This window comes from Sceloporus occidentalis, unplaced genomic scaffold (assembly GCF_023333645.1).
Source record: "Sceloporus occidentalis isolate IW3139 unplaced genomic scaffold, rSceOcc1.0.p SCAF_222, whole genome shotgun sequence".
NCBI classification, from domain to species: domain Eukaryota; kingdom Metazoa; phylum Chordata; class Lepidosauria; order Squamata; family Phrynosomatidae; genus Sceloporus; species Sceloporus occidentalis.
This window is the reverse complement of record NW_028317202.1, coordinates 862,501-869,815: the sequence shown is the minus strand read 5'-3', so window position 1 is coordinate 869,815 and position 7,315 is coordinate 862,501. Positions and strand designations below refer to the sequence as shown.

General features: G+C 61.7%; 1 pseudogene; it reads left to right on the top strand.

Annotated features, from left to right (window-relative positions):
- Positions 1 to 891: 891 nt before the first annotated feature.
- On the top strand, positions 892 to 1,504 carry LOC149276988 (18S ribosomal RNA; annotated as a pseudogene; the record flags this gene model as incomplete).
- Positions 1,505 to 7,315: the final 5,811 nt, after the last annotated feature.

The window sequence follows — 7,315 nt, the reverse complement described above, 5'->3', positions numbered from 1 at the left end:
CGGTCCCGGCCGTGGCTCCCGGCCCGGCCCCGGCTCCCGTGAACCTGCCGCCGGGTAGACGGCTGAGGGTTCCGCCCGGGGCACCCCGGACCTCGGGCCGCCCAGCCCGTGTGCCGCACTGTCGGTCCTACCCGTTCCCGGCAGCCCAAGTTGCTCGCTGCCGGCTGGCGTTTTCGCTCTAAGTCCCCATTTCTGGCAGGCCAAGTTGCTTGAAAAGCCCTGGAAGTCTATGAGAACGGATTTGCCGGCCGCATCCGACCCTCGCTCCATCGAAGTCGGCCTGCCTGGCCGGGTTTTCCCGGTGGTGTCGCGGAACTCCTTCCCGGTTCGCCAGGGTCCTCAGGCACCCTCCGCCGGATATATAGGTGAGCGGTCGGCGTCGACCGCCACGACCAGGACAACGACCGATCTGGTGCCCCGCGCCGGGCCGGGGAAGGCAACCCTCGCTCAGGCGGTCCCCGGCGGGCCCCCTGGTGCAGGCGAGCGGCCCGCCTCCCCGAGCACTTCCCGGCGCGGACCCCCGGGCCCCACCGCGGCCCGGCCCGGCCCTTGGCCCCGAGGCCTCTCCCCCGGGCCTGGGGAGAGCCGCCCCGGGCGCCGGACCCCCCTTGCAGGTGACTGAGTTTGCTCGGCCCCGGACTCCCAGTGGCCCGAAGCCGCGGCCGGTTGGGGCTACCCGCGGGTGCTCCACGTCCCACCCCGGGTTCCCCCCGCCGCGGAGCACGCACCTTCCTTTCTCCCGGCCCCGAACGAAGGGAGGGGGAGCGCGCGCTCTCCCTCTGTCCCCGCGGCCCCCTCGCCGCGTCCCCCTTACGCAGACCCGATCCGAGGGCTGCGCCCCCGGCGCCCGCCGCCTGCCGCCCCGGGCCCCCGCGTGACGACGGGAGCTACCTGGTTGATCCTGCCAGTAGCATATGCTTGTCTCAAAGATTAAGCCATGCACGTGTAAGTACACACGGCCGGTACAGTGAAACTGCGAATGGCTCATTAAATCAGTTATGGTTCCTTTGATCGCTCCATCTGTTACTTGGATAACTGTGGTAATTCTAGAGCTAATACATGCCGACGAGCGCTGACCCCCAGGGATGCGTGCATTTATCAGACCAAAACCAATCCGGCGGGCTCGCCCCCGCCGGCCGCTTTGGTGACTCTAGATAACCTCGGGCCGATCGCACGTCCCCGTGACGGCGACGATACATTCGGATGTCTGCCCTATCAACTTTCGATGGTACTTTCTGTGCCTACCATGGTGACCACGGGTAACGGGGAATCAGGGTTCGATTCCGGAGAGGGAGCCTGAGAAACGGCTACCACATCCAAGGAAGGCAGCAGGCGCGCAAATTACCCACTCCCGACTCGGGGAGGTAGTGACGAAAAATAACAATACAGGACTCTTTCGAGGCCCTGTAATTGGAATGAGTACACTTTAAATCCTTTAACGAGGATCTATTGGAGGGCAAGTCTGGTGCCAGCAGCCGCGGTAATTCCAGCTCCAATCAGGGCTGGGCGTCGGCTGCTCACTGTGGAGTTGGGAGGCGAGGGGAGAGGAGGTGTTTTTGTGTTGCTGGTGGAACTTGGTTTCTTTTTTATTACTTTCGGTGCTGGACGTTTGCTACCCCGGGGAAGGTAACTGCCTCCCCGGGGTCCCATCATGGCCTCCACCCTCATTGAGGAGTGGAGGGGCCGCATTGCCATAATCTCGGAGAAACTGGTCTACACGGAGGACGGCATCCTACTCCCATCCCGGGAGACTGCAGGAACCGTATGCAGGGCTGTGCGTCGGAACATGGAGGCGCTCGAGGCATACACCACGGCCTTGAGCGCCAAAATAGCCATGCTCAAGAAGGGAGTCGGTCTGCCCCACCATCTGAGGGTCGACCAGATTTCCCTCCTGTTGCTGGGGGCCCTCCATCTACGGGCCCTCGCCCTCAGGGACGCCGGGGCCAGGGCCTTGGAGACCGCCGAGGCGAGTGTGAATACGAACCCTGAAGATGAGGAGGCGGTGGAACAGGGCCCTTCCTATGCCCAAAAGGCTAAGGTGGGGCTCCCAGTACCTGCGGAGTCAGACGGGGAACCCCTCAGGCAGGCCCTGGCTAACCTCCAACAAGAGTTGCGTTCCCTGGGGGAGGAGAAGGAGGAGGTTGCCGGACAGCTGAAAGAGCTCCGGCAGCAGAGCAACAGGGTGGGGAGTCGTCATCGCGGCCCCATACGGGAGCGGATCGTCTCCCTGAAGGAGAAAGAAGCGGAGTTGGCGAGACGCACAGCCCAGAACCGTGACCGCGTGCGGTTCCTGCAGGAGAAGCTGCGGGAGCAGGAGGTGGAGGAGTCGGGGGTACCACCGACCCCGGAGGACCCGGAACCGGTGGCGCCTACATCACCACCGCCACCGCCACCACCACAGTACGACGGGACCCAGGAGAGGTCCGCTATACGAAGGCCGCTGATTTTTTTCAATGGAGGAATTGGACGAGGAGGAGGACATTAAGATCCAAGCTGCGCCACGGAGGCGGAAAAAGAAGACCACCAGGAGCAGGCCCGCTATCCAATCGTCCGGGGAGGAGAGCGTCGGGGATACCCCCCCCATCATGTCCGAGGAGGAGTTCCCATCCCTCCCGGCCCGGGTCCCCGACGCTGCTGCCGAGGATCCGAGAGCGGGCCCTTCCCGTCGGAGGGCCAGGGACACTATCCCCGCCGGTCTGCGTTTGGCCGGTGAGCCCCGGGGACCTTGTGTGAGTACCTTCCCCGATGTACCTGTCGGTATGTCCCCTGTTGTTGTCATGTCCCCTGTTGTCCCCCCACCCCCAGTGTGTGTTCCCTCTGTAGTACGTTCACGTTCCCCTGTCTGTGTCCGTCCGTCTTCCGTGGCCCCCGTCGGGGCGCGGGTTTTGTCACCCCCGCGGCCGGCTGCGGCACCGGCGACCGCTTCGGCGGCCGCCGGGGCGGCTGCTGCTGCCGCGGGATCCGTGCCGGCGCTCCCGGCGGCGTGCCCGCCTCCTTGTCCCTCCAGAGGGATCGGCGGTTCTGTGGCCGCTCCCCCCGTTGTAATTGGTCCCATCCACCCTGTGGTGGTGGACCTAGTTGTCCCGGCTGCTCCTGCGGCTTCGGTGTCCCCGGAGGTGCCGTCCTCCGTGTACGGGGCCGCCGCTAACCGGGCTGCCCTCCCCCTGTCCAGACTACTCCGGGCGGAGGAGTCGCCCGGAGTGCAGCTAAAAGAAGCTGCCGTTGCGAGTGGGGCTGCCGCTACCTGGGCGGCCCGCCCTCTGTCCCCACTACTCCGGGCGGAGGACTCGCCTGGAGGGCAGCCAGAGGCGGCTGTTGTTGTGAGCGGGGCCGCCGCTACCCGGGTGGCCCGCTCCCTGTCCAAACTACCCCGGACAGATGATAATCTGTCCGGAGTTTTGCCGGGCGCCGCGGCCGAAACCGCGGCGGTTACAATGGAGGCAGTGCCGGGTGCGGCTGCGGTCCCCGCCGGGGTCACTCCGGCAGCGGTGCCGGTGACCCCCGGGGCTCCCGCAGCCGTGATGCCGGTTGCTGGCTCCGCCCCCGTCGCGGCACAGGCCGCGCCCCCCGGTAATCTTAAAGTCGCACCGCACACCACACATTCTGTATGCCAGGGGGCCGCGGGACCACCCGCGATGGCCCCTATAGTCAGGGTGGGGAAGAACCCTGGGGGGCAGAACCCTGGGAGGTCGGCGGTGGCCTGGGCTGCGGGGGCGGCCGCTGCGGTCAGGGCTCCTGCTCCGGCCGAAAGGGGGACTCCCACCGGGGTGACACCTTCCCCCGCCGTGACACAGGGGGTCGCTGCGGTGGCCGCGGTACCCCCCGGTGGGTCCACGGGCGGGCATGGTAGCGGGGCCACGGGGGGGTCCACACTGCCCATAGTGCCCACTCCAACGGTGGCCCCAGGTGCGACACCCGCAACCGCTAACGCCTGGGCGGCGGGTCCCCCGAAGGTTCAGGTGCCACCACCAGGCAGGCGGGCTACGGGACTCCCAGCGGGGCAACCCATGCGGAGAAGGAACGTGGTCCGCCTGCTGCACGTAGCGGAGGGATCCGTGCCCGATAGGAAGCGGGTGGTAGGGGCCCTGAAGGACCTGGGCTTTGCGGTCGCGGACTTTTTCGCCATCATCCACGTTAGCGGCACCCCTGAGTATGACATCAGTTTCATGTCCCCGAGGGGTCTGGAGAGGTTCTGGACCCTTTGGGAGGGGGTGCCAAAGTCCGGCGACAGCCTATGGGCCCGGTTCAATGTCCAGGCCATATCGCGCCAGGAGGTCCGCAAGGTGAACTTCCTGGTGCGGAATGAGTCCATACCCGTCGCGGACATACTGGTGTGGGCCCGCAGATACGGGGAGGTCTTGACCACCCCGGTCAAGACTCTCTGTGAGGACGGGATCTGGAACGGCGGCTGGACGGTCAACATCCGTCTGAAGGAGGTACGGGGTCTCCTACAGCACATGCCCAACTCCTTCTTCATCGGGACTGACCGGGTATCGTGCTTCTATCCCGGTCAGCCCCGGGTGTGCCACAAGTGTGGCTCGCCCCGGCATTTCAGCATAGGGTGTGATGTCACCAAGTGCACCCTATGCGGTGTTGTAGGACACTCCAAGCAGGAGTGCACTACTATCCGTTGCAACCTGTGCGGGGTGTTGGGTCATTCCTACAGAGCGTGTCCTGAAGCCCAGCACAACTTGGACAGTATCTGGGAAGGAGAGGGCGAATTCGCAGAGGAAGACCCGCGGCCAGTTGTGGGGGGCGCTCGGGACAAGGCTCTACCCGACGCCCCAGGTACCTCCTCCGGCACCGACCCCGTAAGTAACATCATTGACCCGTTGCCTGTCCGTCCAAAACAACGAATGTCTCACCCCATTTCTGTCTGTACTCCTTCCACAGGCATCACCACACGATCGGCGTCAGGACCCCGAGCCGCAACCACGCGGGATGAGTCGGGGTGGACGACTGTCGGTCCGAGGAAGGAGACCCCAACTCAGGAGGCAGCTCGGAGAGGTCCGGTAAGATCCTCCGCCTCTGCTAAGACCCCTTCCCGGGGGGATCCACCCTCCACACTAGAGGGGGAGAAAGTCCCTTCGGGACGGGGGAGCTCCGGGGCCCCGAAACCCAAATCCATCGTTGTCGCTGCCGCAAAATCATCAGCGGCGGCGGCCGTCGCTGAAACCGCTATCGGCAAGACGTGCGGGGACATACCAGTCCAGAACAGGTTTAGTGCCCTGATGGACTGGGGTACCCGCATGGAGGTCGAGGAGGCGGCAGAGGCGGCGGCGGTAGTGGCGACAGTGGCGGGGGAGGGTGGAAGGGCCGCGGAAGCTCGAGGACACCTGGCAGAGGTGGAGGATAGCGAGTTGGTAGAGGTGCCGATTCCGGAGGAGGACGCCTTGCCCGCGGGGCTCTCCGCGAAAAGGTACCCCTCAGACTCGGACGGTGAGAACGTACGGAAAAAGGGAAAGTCTCCTCATTCTCATCACCCTTGATGGCGACTCTCCCCATACTATCCTTAGCCACTCATAACGTGGCTAGTATTAAGACGTGCAGGGCCCGATTTATAGCCTATGATAACTGGCACAGGGAGAACTACCATATAATCTTTGTCCAGGAAACCCGCCTGGACTCCCTGGGGGCCCTGCATGCAGCTAAACGCGACTGGAGATGGGGGCACTCCTTTTTTTCACTAGCCACGGAGGGCTACGGGGGAGTTGCCATCCTGTTCCAGGGTGTGGACATAACGTTCAATAGGGTGATTGAGATAACGAAGGGTAGGTGCGTAGTTCTTGATGTGTCGGTAGGCAGGCAGCCTCTCCGTCTGATTAATATCTATGCCCCCCAGACCAAGTGGGAGAGGAAGCGTCTGTTTAACGAGATAGAGCCTTTCCTCTACACGTCCCGGCATATTGTCTTTGCTGGTGATTTTAATACCGTTACTAGGACCAAAGACAGGAAAGGTGGCAAAGACAAACCGGGATACGACGCTTTGGCCCTTACTAGAATAGTCAGGCAGGCAGGCTTGGTAGATGTGCATATTAAGCACAACCCAGACCTCACAGGTTACACATATCAGCGAGGTAACTGCCAGAGTAGGATAGATAGGATTTATGTTAAGGAGTCTCTTCCGGTGACGGCACTTGTGCTTAAACCGGTGGAGTTCTCCGATCACTTTATTCTTACCTGTCTGTTAAATGTCTCGCAGGCTCCGCTAAGAGGTAAAGGGATTTGGCGACTTAATTCTGACATCTTGACAGAAGGCTGGGTTCAGCAGGCTTTCGAGAACTTCTTTCATGACCAGGTCACCGTTGCGGAATTCTGCACGACGAAGTCTGAGTGGTGGGAGATGGTGAAGGTAAGAACCCGTGCCTTATTTCGCTCTCTTTCTCAGAACATCCAGTCCTCAAAGTACAGGACTTATCTCGGGCTCCTGTGCAAGTTAGACTGTCTGGTGTCGCAACGAGGTGATCCCGGGGACATCTCTAGGGTCAAATCCATGATGAGGACGTTCCAGTATGACAGGTATGCCTCCTTGCTCAAGGAAAGGGATCATGGGGCTTACCACTCACCCGATCCTTTTCTTAGTTGCAAAAGGAAGGAGTCTGCTAAGATCATTACCTGTCTGCGGAACACCCTCGGTGTCCTGGAGGAAACTCCTCGGGGGATACAGAGGGTTGTCCGCGATTACTATGTGGAGCTCCTCGGACAGAGGAGACCCTGCCGACATCAGGCGGACGACTTTTTGATGGGTCTTTCCCTTCCTGAGATTGATCATGGAAAGCTGGATGAGTTGGTTAGCCCAATCACTGTCAAGGAGGTCACGGAGACAATATTAGAGCAGACGAGGAAAAAATCTCCGGGCCCTGACGGTCTTACGGCCGAATTCTATCATGCCTTCTGCGGTCTCCTGGCCCCTAGTCTCACCGAAGTTTTTAATGAAAGCCTGGAGAGGGGGATACTCCCTCCTTCGATGAGATCCTCGGCAGTGATTATGCTAACTAAGCCCAGAGTTGTCGACACGGCTGATGTGGGGAACTGGCGACCCATATCACTCTTGAATGTCGACAGGAAGGTTTTGGCGAAAAAAGATCATTTTTAAACGTTTGCAGGGGGTCGCAAGTGAGGTCTTGTCTGATTCTCAATACTGCACCGTGAAGGGCAGAACTGTCTTTGACGCCGTCTGCGAGGTCAGGGAAGCCATCGAGCGGTGTAGGGTAGAGGATGGGGATAAGTATCTCTTGGCACTTGATCAGTCGAAGGCGTTTGATCGGGTGGATCATTACTATCTGTGGGCAGTCTTGCGCAGGTATGGCTTGCC